The 13,514-nt window shown below is 38.2% G+C and overlaps 1 protein-coding gene across 25 annotated transcripts in view; it reads left to right on the top strand.

Moving 5' to 3' along the window:
• NRCAM (neuronal cell adhesion molecule) overlaps nucleotides 1-13,514 on the top strand; it is a 150,266-nt gene that overhangs the window by 53,637 nt on the left and 83,115 nt on the right. The window contains exon 2 of one of the 25 annotated variants that reach the window (XM_050323915.1): nucleotides 12,784-12,935. The exons of the other annotated variants lie outside the window; for them this stretch is intronic. The gene's annotated coding sequence lies outside the window, so the exon portion shown is untranslated. The remainder of the gene's footprint in view (nucleotides 1-12,783; nucleotides 12,936-13,514) is intronic. 25 annotated transcript variants of the gene reach the window in all.

Here is a 13,514-nt window from a genome sequence, read left to right on the forward strand (position 1 = left end):
CTGTTCTTTTTAAAACCAAAGTAGTCCTTTCAGGATATTTGATGCTTGTTCACTGGTATCAAAAAAGTAAGTAATGAAAAGGATTTTGGGAGCTTGATTCTTCATCTTGCTGTTCCAAAAATCATGCAGGTAACCTGTACAAAGTTGCAGGAGAATTTGTCACTGATGCAAGGCATTTTTTATTGATGTAACTGTTTTCCTTAAAGGTCCAAGGAGAACGCTTAGGTGTTCCAAGTACCTTGTAACAGGATCTACTCTTTGTCAAGTGGGACTGAGCACTCTTAAGGACCAGAAATAGCTTCCACAAAACATCAACTAATGTATCAGAGTATGGGTTCCTAATAGAGGGCAGCCTTACACAAGAAGATACTGGACTTTGATAGATAGTGTATGCCTTATTATTAATGCTTCTTTGCTGTAGATATTTCACAAAAGCAGGTTTTATTTAGGTTTTCTTGGTGGCAGAATGGCCCAGCTTATGGAATAATAGAAACTCCTGAGACTCTCATGATTAAGGCCTTTTACTAGCTTACACATGAAATGCAAAAAGCCTACCGTATAGGTTTCCTTCTATCCATAGTTGCATGAGCACTGGAACAGGCTTCTCAGGGAAGTGGTCACAGCACCAAGCCTGGAAGAGTTCAAAAAGCATTTGTAAAATGCTCTCAGGCACATGGTTTGATTCTTGGGACTGTCCTGTACCGGACCAGGAGCTGGACTTGATGATCCTTGTGGGTCCCTTCCAACTCAGCATATTCTGTGATTCTACCACAGTAATGTGCAAAATGTTGCTGCATCCTTCTTCCATACTCAAAGCCATGGTATTATCACTGCACAACAGGTTTGCAGCTCTATTTTCTGGTTTCTTGCTACTGTAACAGTACTTTGAACTCTAGGGGAGAAAGAATTTAAAAAATGCCAGTAGTTTCTGTTGCTTGGGATAGGTATTTTCTCACTGGAATTGCTAGATGTCATGGATAATGTGCACAAATGTATTTTTCATATTCAATGTAATAGGGGACATGGGTGCCCAAAACCAAGTATGTGAATTATTCTTCTTATGGTCTTCAGTGCAGGGAAGCCTGTGTCTATTTTTGGTTTTGTGCCCAAGGTGTTCAGGTGGGATCTTGTGGCTCGTGCATACAGTATTTGATATTCTCAGCTTGTTCATTGTTGAGTTATTGCATATCCCTGAGTCACATAGGATCTGGTGAGGAGTGATCTAACCAGTCAAGAACAAGATTTTCTTGGAAAAGTACAAATAAAGAAATATACAAACACTGAGTTTCAGATTGTAACAGCAAATGTTACTGCATCCATGATTCTTCTTGCTCATCTCTTCTTACAAAAGTTCATCTCCTTTCCTCCACCTGTTGTTCAGTGGAGGGTTCTGCTGTAGGTCTTGCCTTCAGGGAACCTTCAAGAAAAGATGTCGTACAGAGAACTGAGCATATGAGAGAAAGGTTATGGAGAACACCGGCTTAGGGCACAAACAGACTGTAAGGGCAATATATGGGGTGTGCATTTGTACCTTGACAGGTGTCAGCACCTATCTCTGTTATGCCTGCAGTTGCCACCCTTGTCTGTTCAGTACAATAACTGCATATGACATGTTGTGTCTGACAGTAGCTTCTCTGTGGAGTCTGTGAGATGTGGCTGGCACAGCACCCTTGTTCTCAGGCACTGTTGCACCCTGTGTTCTTCTCATAGACCTCAGGAAAGCAGATTACTTTATCTGTGCTTTTCTCCTTAATTTAAATCACATTAGCTCAGCATAAGTTCCATTTTGTTTCCAGGAGGAACCCATTTTGTACCAGAGTGTGTAACTCCTTTGATACTTGTACTCACCCAGGTTTGGTTATTTGGTTTGGATGCGTTGATGTCAAATTGAACTTAGCAGCAGAATTCCTACTGACATTACTAAGTTAGGATGTAATTCATTACCATTGGGTGTCTGTCTTGGGATTGCATTCATAGTGTCATATGAAAGCTGATGCAATTAGATTCAGAATATTTAATTTACTTCTGTAGTTGATTTCTGTGAAGTTCTTTACATCTGTACTAGTCTACAGGTGGGAAGATCCATACAAAGATGATTATGCTTTTTCAGCTTAATTAATTTGAAAGGAGACTGGCCATGACAGGATATGAAAAGCTTTCTGTGACATAGTGTATGCTGGTTTGGGCTTGGGTAGAGTTAATTTTCTTCACAGTGGCTGGTATGGGACTGGGTTTTAAATTTGTGTTGAACACAGTGATGATAGTAGAGGTGTTTTTATTATTGTTGAGCAGTGCTTTACACAGAGCCAAGGCCTTTTCTGCTTTCTGTACTGCTGTGCTGGTGAAGAGACTGGGGGTGCATGGAAGGCTGGGAGGAGACACAGCTGGGACAGGTGACTCAAACTGACCAAAGGGATACTCCATACCATATGACATTATGCTCAGTATATAAAGTGGGGAGAAAAAGGAGGAAGAGGGAAGACATTTAGAGTGATGGTGTTTCTCTTCCCAAGTATCCGCTATGCATGATGGAGCCCTCATCAGAGATGGCTGAACACCTGCCTGCCCATGTGTGAGGTAAAACACATAGGTATTCTTCCAAGAATGCCAAGGCAGTGGAATGATAAAAAAAAATGTTTATTTCAGATGGAAGGACCACTTTTTAATGATGATGCGCACACCAGACCCCCAGGGGAAAAAGGCAAGTTCCCGCCCTCTCAGGGCCTCTTTATCCTCCCTGTTTCTCCCCTGCCTTCACAAGGCCTATGTACGTGTGTGTTAGGGCTTTCTCTCTCCTCTCACATATTAGAGAGAGAGGCTGAGAACTTCTCTTGCTATGCAGGGGATGAAAACATTTGAGAAAGAGTTACCATTAGGAAGAAAACCTTCCTAGCAAAAACTGAGTTCCTAGCTTTCGTGTTACAAATTCTTCTGAAAATGAAACTATCCCTACACCATGGGAAGCAGTGAATTAATTCCTTGTTTTGCTTTTCATGGCTTTTGCTTTCCCTATTAAACTGTCTTTATCTCAAGGTACAAGTTTTCTAGCTTTTGCACTTCCAATCCTTTCCCCAGTCCTACCAGCGAGGGAGTGAGTAAGTGGCTGTGAGGGGCTTGGCTACTGGCTAGGGTTAAATGACAACACAGTGACTTTTTGTACAGCAAATACACTTGGCCCTTATTTGGGCATTATCACTAGGCAGCAGTTATGAAACCTTTAAATTCTATGATGCCATAATTCTTCACCATTCATTCACAATAGAAAATAGCTGAAGGAACACAACATCCTGTGTCGATAAAGATTGCTTTCTAACATGTGACTTCTCAGATTAGGTGTAGTCAGATGGGTGTCCTTCCAACAGCTGAACTGGCAAAAGGTCTTACAGCCTATCAACTTGCCCGATTTTCTCCCTGCTGATGGGTATTGCCTTCCCATGACAGCCAACTAAGTCACTGATTTGATATTTTACTTGTTTAATCTTGTTAATTCCTTTGTTAATTGACCCAGTTGGAAGAGGACAGTTATCTGTAACCTTACAGAACCGCAGTATGGTAGTGATGAAGTTAAAATGGGCCTTATAGAGGTGGACCAGAATCCAGCATAGCTTGACAAAGAGCAAGGGATGGTTTTGCAAAGTGCTTTTGTGGAACCTTGTCTAGCATGCATGAGTCTAAGGATAGAAAACTAAAAGTTTTGGCCAAAACCTTATTGATGAGAGGCCGGAAGAAGGGCCTTAGTTTTGAAGAGAGCTGAGGTAAAACCTCACTGACCCTATAATGTGGTAAGTAAAGTACTAGATTGAGCTGTGTGGGCACTATCACCAGAGGGGAAAAATGCTTACAGTATCACTTTGCATTCTCTTGGGATCAGTATTAGAATAGTATAAAGTAGTAGGTGATGTCAAATTTCTAATTAAACACCAGGGATTGCATTCCCTCTTTTGCGAAAGGTGAAATCTAAAATTTGTGATATGAAAATTCCCCAGTTAGGCCTTTTCCTGCAACCCTTGTAAGTCATTTGTGAAATGGAAAACTACTACATTTGCAGAAGCATCTATGGAGCATCTACATTGTCAAGCTTTTATTAGATGGTTATTCTATAAAGGATTTTTGAAATCCAAAGCAGAAACATTGTTAAATAATGCATGCTGAAGAATAGGTAATCTCGTATTTATTCCACAGAGAATTTTGGTTTTGTTTTCGAATTCATGAACTCTCATGGGCCTTCTAAAATTTAGCAGAAGTGAGTACTGTAATAGTTCAATAATGTAATCTGTCTGGCATCAGGAACCCTCTTTTGCGGTAGCTAAGTGTCTTTTGAAATGTGATGAGGTCCTGTAATGTTGTAAAGCTCTCTGGCTTCACTGGAGGGTAAACGACTGAGTATCAGCAGTTTGTAAAGCCTTTTAATACTGCTGGGAGAATAGATAATGACAGTGTACAGTACTAGAACAAAACAATGAAGACTGATATACAAATGTTGATGGCCACTTAGTTTCTAAAATAATTACCGTTCATGTGGTTTTAGCGTTTACAGCTTTGCAGTATAAATTCTTGTTGTTAGATTTATATGAAGTGTTGTTCAGGAAACACATTTCTTGAAGAAAACTGTCAAATGTTTAGCCACAGAAAGTGAAAACAGTTCTTTGAAACCTGTCATCTAGTCATTTGTATGTATACTTATTAGTCTTTGAAATGCCATCAAAGCAGCCATGAATTAAAAAAGAAAAATTGTTTTGAAAGAGGATATATCTTTCTTATGTTAAGATATAAAGAAGAAACATATAAGAGTAAATTGATATAAGAAGAAATTGAATATTCTGCCTGGTAAAATACAGTAAAAATAGGATCTGTGGATTATCCACAAAATGCTTTTTCTTTTGTAATTGCTTTAAAGCAAATCATGACTCCTTAGAACAAGGATGGACAGACTCTCTGGGAACAATAGAAAGTCCCTTTTGTGTCCACCTGCTGCTGCATTCTCTCAGTCAAATGGCAAAAGTAAAGGCTCTGTCTACTCTCAGTGCCAGAGGATTGCATTCACCTCTGTACAAAAGGTGTACTTGCCATCAAGAAAGCTTAATGTGCTTTCCATTGCATTCTGTAGTCAATAAAAAGATTGTGTGTAAATTAATTTTGAATTTCTGAGTAGAGCATCTTTAAACCTACAATGAGCTTAGTAGAAAACTTCTGTGAAAGTTCTTGTGTCCATTTACATCCTTCTATTACTTTAAGTAGTGCAATTGGTACTTTTATGCCTTTAGAGTACAAAATGAATGTTTTTTATTGTTAAAGTTGCTTGATGCTGATAGACTTACTTAGCTGCTTCAGTGTGTCTTGACAAAGCTAAACAGAGCTAAGTGCTTTTTCACTCAGAAACGTTTTTCCCCAGAGAAACCTCCAAACAAGTAAAATATTCCTACAAATTTGAAAGAATTTTGTAATTCCACAAAAATTATTGTATACACAAATTTCATCATCATGGCTAGGCTTTGCGAACGAAGATTTGAGAAGGGCTCTACCCACGCTTGCTACAAGCGCGCTGATGGCTAAAAAGGCCAATGCGAGATAGACAAGTCCGGTTGCAGAAGGCACAGCAGAAAGACTCCCCAGGTGATACAGACGAGACGCGATTCTTTCTGCGTTGTCTTTTCTCCTCGAGAGTGATCCTGCGTGTGTTCTCAAAAGCAGCAGCAGCGTTATAGATGGTGTGTCTCCAGGCCTCCCGATTGGAGGCCAGGGTAGACCAATGGTGGTGATCAATATGGCCAAGGCTGAGGGATTGTTTCAAGGAGTCCTTGTATCTCCTCTTCGGGGCTCCTCTCTTGCGGCAGCCAGTGGCAAGTTCCTCATATAGCACGATCTTAGGGAGGCAGTAGTCCTGCATCCTGGAGACGTGCCCTGCCCAGCGCAGCTGTGTTCTCAGCAGCATGGCCTCAATGCTCGACACAAATTTACTAACATTATATATTTATAGAATTAGTAATATATGTGTGTAGATATATTTACATACAAAGACATACATACATTAAAATAATTTTTAGTCTGCTCTGTAACAAATTAGAGCCATATTTCTTCATTTATGCAAAACTTATTGCCCTGATGAATACACTCCTTCAAAAAGCACCCTGATTGTGCAGTTTCTGTGCTCACTGCGACTTAAACATACCTGGCATAACCAAACTTTTCCATTTGCACACTAGTTTGCAAATGATATCTTTTAGTTACCTAAAAGTCAAAGCAGCTGTTAAAAAGGAATATGGAAAATCATATTTAAGGTATTTATGGAAAAGGGTTGCAGACAAAGTCAGGTCATTGACAGAACATCCGTTAGGTTAATATAATACTCTGGAATATGACACAGAGGAAGAATGAATCCAACATTCTCTATTAGAACTCATAGAACTATATCAGAACTTTATTTTTGCTAAATAATCAGATGTTAAACTGTGTATCATGTTAAAGAAAAACTTGGGGGATAAAGATTTGCAAGAGGTTCTGACTACTAATTTCATATCAACTGTTGGTGGCCTTTTAGGAAGAAAAAAAAGAAAATCTCAAAGCTCTGTTCAATACAGTAAAAGAAGAGAAATACTGCTTCTGACATGACTCCTGGCCAAGAGGCATCCCACTGTGTAGGCTATTCCAAAAAGGAGATTTTAAAAATGCATTTCATTCACCTATGAGAGTCTAATGTGACATTCTTTCAAAAGCAAATTCAATGCTATTTTTGTACTCAAAGCTTCATGGCCTTTTCAGCCAGCACCCTGACCGAGCAGTTCACTGCCTCCACTTTGCCCAGGCCACACAGTGACACTTTTTAGGCTCTGTCAAAGCTTCTCCCTCCCTTTTAGCACTGTCGTCTTCCACAGATTTCATTCTTACCTGTGTGAGTGGGTACACACATGCCAGCTACCATTTTTTTTCAAATTTGTAGGAATATTTTATTTGTTTGGAGGATTCTCTGGGGAAAAATGGCATCCCTTCCCTCCAGCATGTCGACTGCAGTACACAGGTTGGCAACATTGGAAAACCTCTGTGAAGGGTCTACTCCATCCTGCTGTCCATCTTGCCGACAGATGTTAAACAGTGCCAGTCCCAGTGCCGACCCCTGAGGAACACCAGTCATCACTGTTCACTTCTTGAACATCGACTCATTGACTGCAACTCTTGGAGTGTAACCATCCAGACAATTCCTTATCCACTGAGTGGTCCATCCACTCCATGATCTTACCAAGCATTGAAGTGAGCCTGACCAGCCTGTAGCTCCCTGGGAATTATGTTACCCAGTTTCCAGTCAGTGGGAACTTAATGGGATTGCCGTGGCTTAGTCATAATTTTTCTACTTTTAGAAATAAAAGCCTTCAAATATAAAATTTACACTATTTATAAAATACATCCTGTTAAATATATATGAAGGATGGTACTATGTTAGAATTGTTTTGCAGGAGACTGCATACATTGGTATATGGTAGTTGCCTATACTTTATGAATTATGTTTTTCATGATAAACCAAATACACTAATCTATTCAATTAAGATCTAAAAGGTTGGTAAATATAAAAATCAGGGAAAGCCAATAAAAGTTTGACATTCCTTTTTACATGACTTACAGAGTTTGCAGAATATAGCACTTCTCTTCAGAATTAAAAATTCACATATCTAACAGCCTACACTAGGAACAATGCTGCAACTCATTGGGAAGAAATACGAGGACATGTTTTGAATCATAAAGACAGGAAAATGGAATGCCAGTGATGGGTTTTTTAATAAAAATGTTCAGTGAAATTTATGAATGCATCTGTCATCTTGTGAAATGTGTCTGAGACATGGTGAGAGAAGAGTCAGTATGACTTTACAGGCTGCTGTGCTCTTGTGATACAGACATGTGACAAGAAGGGTGTGAGAGCAGGAGATCCAGTTCTGTTCTCTTCTTACCCTTGTGTGTTAGAAGAGATTCCACTGAGGTTAGTGCATTTCCCTGCCTGTGAAGTGACATAAAAAAAGCAGAACTCAGTTTGAGTTAGTGTTCTTGTTAACTGGATTGCAACATCTGGAGTCAGTTTTCTATGAAGTAGAAATTTTAGTGCAGGATTTCTAATGGTAGGAGGACTATAGGATTGTTTGCTTATGGCATCCTCTACTTGAACGTATTTAAACCTGAAAGTGTTACCATCCAGAAGGAAATAGGATATATCCAAAGAGTTTCCTTTCATGAGGCAAAGAGAGGAACATTCAAGGCCTTTGAATGTTAAAGCCACATCTCTCTTGCTGATCATGAAAGAAGGCAGGAGGAACTAAAAAAAGAGATATGAGATTAAGTAGATAAATTCTGAATTATTACTTACATGATCTGAAGCTATCAAAACCTATTCTGCACTTAATTAACTGTCTGATAAGTAGGGAGAATTTAGCATCCCTTCCCATTGTTAAGTTAGCCCCTTGGTGGCCAGCTGCTAACAGGCTAACCCTGTGTGGTGGTTTATCCAATGTCTTGTCTTGAACACATGAAAAAGTGTTAAAGATATTTTGAAGTTGCTGAACATGAGACAAGGACTCTAGCAAGTTATCTCAAAATAAAATTTATGTCTTGTTTTTCAATAATTAAAAGCATTAAATGACTGAGTAGTGTAAGGTTCTATTAAAGTCAGGAAATGAGATGCTGTAGTGAAAAGTAGCTTAAAAAGAAAGTATGACTGTTAATCACAAAGACATGAAGGAACTCTGTCCTTTCTGAAGGTCATGGAAAAGAATGTCTGAATAAAAGTAATTCAGAATAATCAGCTGTTCAAAATACTGGACAGCTGATTAGTCTGAATGAAAAAGCCAAGTATAAATGAAATTTGAACACTGACAAGAGTTCCTTGAGAAAAAGCAGTAAGTTTGCAATTCTAAGAAGTTCTTTCGAATTGCAAAGTAGGTGAAAATACAACCTATTTGGGAGGCTGTCTTTGAGGATCATATTTTAACCTTTATGTAGTTGGTAGTGATTTGAAAAATTATAATGAATGCTGTTGACTCACCATTCATTGAGTCAAACAGTAAGTCAGAAATACTAGGATCTTTATTTGATTTTTTAAATTGTTTTTGGAAAAAACAAGAGTGCATAAGTACTTGTTTTCAGATGTTTGACTCTACTTCTGAAGTAAATTTCCTTGGCTTTGCAGAGGTTTCCTCACCAGTGCTGAAGCAGAGAGGAACAGAGTCAACTTAGAGTGATGGCAATATTTTGGTATTACATTCACCTCACTCAGATCCATGAAGACTTGGGCTGGGGGTACAGTTTCATATGATGCTTTGTTTAGTATCTGGCTGTCATCCAGAAGAGAGAGAGTTCCTTTGGGGAAATCTCTGTCATGTCAGAAACTAATCATTTCTTGCAGCAGTTTGTTTTCTCTTGGATCAATGAAGTGATGTAGGTCACTGGGGATGATACAATTCTTAAATGTGACGAAAGAGGGCAGGAATTTTTGGTGAGGAACAGAAGAGCTCAGGACCTCTCCATATCTTCTTGACAGCTACTTGTCTTTAGATCAGAACAAATCTAGTGTGAAAACCCACCCTTAAATATAAGTACCAACTTTTCCATTTAAGTAAAAGGCAATGTTGGAGAGAACTCTGGTCTGCTCTTGCAAAAAAAAAAAAAAAAAAAAGGGAGTTTAGCCAGCAAACGCAGAGCCCTAATGACACCTTTTCATACAGACACCCCACCCTCCCAACAGGTTCTATTTTAATTTGTGGAAATTAGTTTGCTGCATAATTCTATGGCTCTGGCAAGCAAACCAAAGAAAAAAAGTCATCGTTCTAGTTTCTATGAGTGTCTTTTTTTTTCATACCTGCAGTTATGTAGGATATATGGAGGATTAAGTACTGCAAAGTACCTTCCAATAAAGTACTTCGATGATCAGGAGACTGCAGTGATTGCTGGCAGTTAAAGGGGAAACTACTTTTCTAACCTGGCCCTTAATGCCTTTATAGTAGTAAAAACTGATTTTATACAAAAAATTGTATAGCTAAGTCCATTTTTACACAGCAGTCAAGTTAGTTCAGGTTTAATTGTATTTATTTCCTCAGCTCAGATTTTTACTGGGGGCTTTTTTTGGTACGGGTGTCTTGACTTAAATACATTAAAATTGTTGAGTTTTGTTAAAAGAGTATTTTAACTATACTTCTGTCCTTTTTAAATCTTCAAACCTTTCCTTCCTCTTTCAGCTTTCCCCATGACATTCAATATCTCTGCTAAACCAGTGTAGTGACTTAGGTAAACTTCCTCTGATTAAACATGTGAGAAAGCATATGTTTGAAGTTCAGAGTTCTCTGTCATGCCAACTGTTGGCTTTATGTCTGGAAATTCTGGTTTTTGACATTAAACAAAAGGTATACCATACTTTTCCCAGCATATACTGATGTGAATACATCAAGCAACATTGCAAACAACCATTAGATTATCAGTCCTTGTGGAAAAAAAAAGGAATGTTGTTTAATTAAGCAGAAATTTATTATCTTACCTGGCAACTACCCAGCAGAAAGCATAATATGTCAGAATGCATTTAATTTGTTGGACCCAGCCTAATGCTGGGAACTCACTATCAAGATTAAAGAAGACTGAGAAAAGATCTTACTTCATCTTTACCTCCTCCATGATTTTGTGAAAGATGTTTCCAGGTGATTCCTTTTTAACAGCAACCGGCTCCTGTTACAGAATGAATGATGAAGTGAAAAATGAGACATGAGTTTGAATGCAGAGATCCTGGTAATGCACTGTGGAAAGCTGTAACATTTTTAAAACAATGATAAGGGGTACAAACAGGTTTGTTGCCTTTGTGTTCCACTCATGTTTCAAATGTGAGAAAACCAAATCACCTTAAGATGTGAGACACAGACTCTTTACCTTTTCTGCTGTTCAGGGTTATAAGAAAAGTATTCCTATGCTCTGCTGGAAAACCCTGAATATGTTGATGCCTGTTTTCCACTTTTTTACTCTGGGAAAAGGAAGCTTGCAAGGGTTTCTTTGGTCATTGTTGTCTGGTGATTGCTTCACAGGTAATCAATGTGACATAACTGCTTTCATAAATTTGATCCAATTCCATCTAAATTACAGTGCAAAAGTTTGGTCCAGGATCTCAAATGACAAAAAAATCCCCGAAACACAAACCCCAACCAAACAAAAACCCACTGCAGAAAAAAAACCAAAATAAAACAAAGACCAACCAACAAAACAAAACAACAAATAAAAAAAAAAGACCCTAAACAAACCAAACCCACAAAAAGGTAGAAAACCTCAACACACCCTGCCCTCCACTACCCATCCTTAGGACTTATCTCTTTAACAAAAAACATTGTTTTCATGCACTTAGAGATGAAAGTTGATTTGCCACTTTAAATTTGACTCTGATAGGGAGTGAAGATATTAATTTCACGGTAAATGTTACCTGGGCAATTTGAACCTAACTGAATTGTGGAATATAGTTATGAAATTGTGGAATACAGTTATGGTCTAGAAACTGGTGAACTACTTCCCAAATCATTGGAGTCAAACAGCTTGAGTCAAGTTCCTACTAAGCAAGGAAGGAATGAAGGCTGGGAAAGGGGCTGCCCTAATTTTGCTGCCTGGATTTGCCAGCCAGTCTCAGCTATTGTAACTGCTCTCTGTGAGAGGGTATTAGTAATTTAGTATTTTATTGTTCTGACAGTAACAAAAGTTATGTCTCAAACCCTCTCTTTCACTATGAGGTAGACTGTTCTTATTCAAAGTCTGATTAAGGGTTTTTTCCCTTGATGGTCTTTATTTACCAGACTGGATGTGGCACTTAGTGCCATGGTCTAGTAACTACAGCAGTGTTGGATCAAAGATTGGACTTGGTGATCTCAGAGGTCTTTTCCAACCCAGTTGATTCTATGATTCTTCCCTTCTTCTTCATCGATAACTACACTCTCAGCAGTATGGAGAATAGACTGGTGGTACCTGGCTATCTTACAGGTTTTTGAAGGAAGAAAAGGTAGCCCCTGTTTGTCTTTGAGAAGGAATGAAGCTTAGGAGAAATCAGGGTGAGGGAGGGAGAGGTGCAGTGTATTCAGTACTGCTTCTCCATTTTTAAAGGCGGTACTCTAACTTTGTAGTATACTCACACAGTGGCTCCATGAAGCATTTCCAAGGAGCCCTACTTCAGGCTTCAACTTCTTCCCATAGAAAATATGGAAAATTTGGTAAGACATCCCCGTTTCCACAAGTCTTGCTTTCCAGAAGTATTACTTTAAGATATGTTATTCTTTTGAGCAAATCTGAATTGGGAATTAAAGCTGTGGAACCCTAGGGAATAATGCCTGAAGGGATGTTAAAGGTGAGACTGAAAACCAGGCTGTTTTCAGAGATGTAAGAACAGAGGATCAGAAATTAGTTTCTTCCCTGTGGTGACGCAGTTTCTACATGTCCTTACAGACCCAATTAAAATAACATTTGATTAAAATGAATACAACAAAGCACAGTTTTAAGTGGTAGTAAGTCTCTGGATAAATTGAAAAACCACCAAAATTTAATTATATATTAAAGATTAAAGAGTACTTTCTGGTCTTAGTTATATTACAGTTTCTCTGGTGTATAAGCAGTAAGGCAATTTAATGTCAAATTAAAAATCCTTGGACAACAGTATCTCTCTCAATTCAAATTAGTATGTCTGAGAAAATAATGTTAGCCTTTCATGTTGATTTATAGCAACTTTTGATTCTTTAAAAATGTGTTGAAATCCAGAACAGTGTTGTGCTAATACAGCTGTATCACCTGCAGGTGTGGCTTGAGAGTCGAATGAGCAGTCCTTTGTACTTTCTTTGAAGGATCGATATTTCAAGATGTGCGAAGCAGAAGGGTCTGACTGACAAGCTGCCTTGATACACTGTTATACTAACTATGACTGGATTGACTGAAAATTACCTCAAAGAGTAAGATAATTTGTAAAAACTGTAAAGCATAGCCAAGTGTTTGAAGTAATCAAAACTAATTAGGATTTTTTTTTCCACTTTTTAAATGTCTTGCCTTTGTTTTCATAGTTTCTTGAAGCTCTACCTTCTGAAATGCTCGTATTTTATACTGCATTTGCATGGAAAAAATGCATTAGGTGTTATAACTATGCAAAAAAATTAGAACTGGCAAAATTTATTGAAAAAATTTCTAATAATTGTACTGTGAGAACTTACTGTTAGTTTACCCATGTTATTGGAGAAAAATTTGGTTTTCGTTTTTTTGTCTGTGTCTCAAAATTTGGTAAATAGCCCAGTTAAAAAAAACAAAACAAAAACAAATGGTAGTTTGGAAAGAAAATGGATGCATAATTATAAAACAGTGACTTTTCTTGAGAATAAGAATTCAATTTAGTGCTGCCTTGTTTCCGTGCCTAGACATATTATCATAAAATGAGCTATTTTTATTTTTGAATCATTGGATGGAGTCATTCTCTAGTGTGGATAAAGTAGTAGGCTTATCAGTTTGCTAGTACAAGTTTACAGTCTGGTTTACAGGTT

The sequence above is a fragment of the Myiozetetes cayanensis genome, unplaced genomic scaffold (genome assembly GCF_022539395.1).
Source record: "Myiozetetes cayanensis isolate MyiCay16 unplaced genomic scaffold, myiCay2020 scf3, whole genome shotgun sequence".
In the NCBI taxonomy this organism is placed as follows: domain Eukaryota; kingdom Metazoa; phylum Chordata; class Aves; order Passeriformes; family Tyrannidae; genus Myiozetetes; species Myiozetetes cayanensis.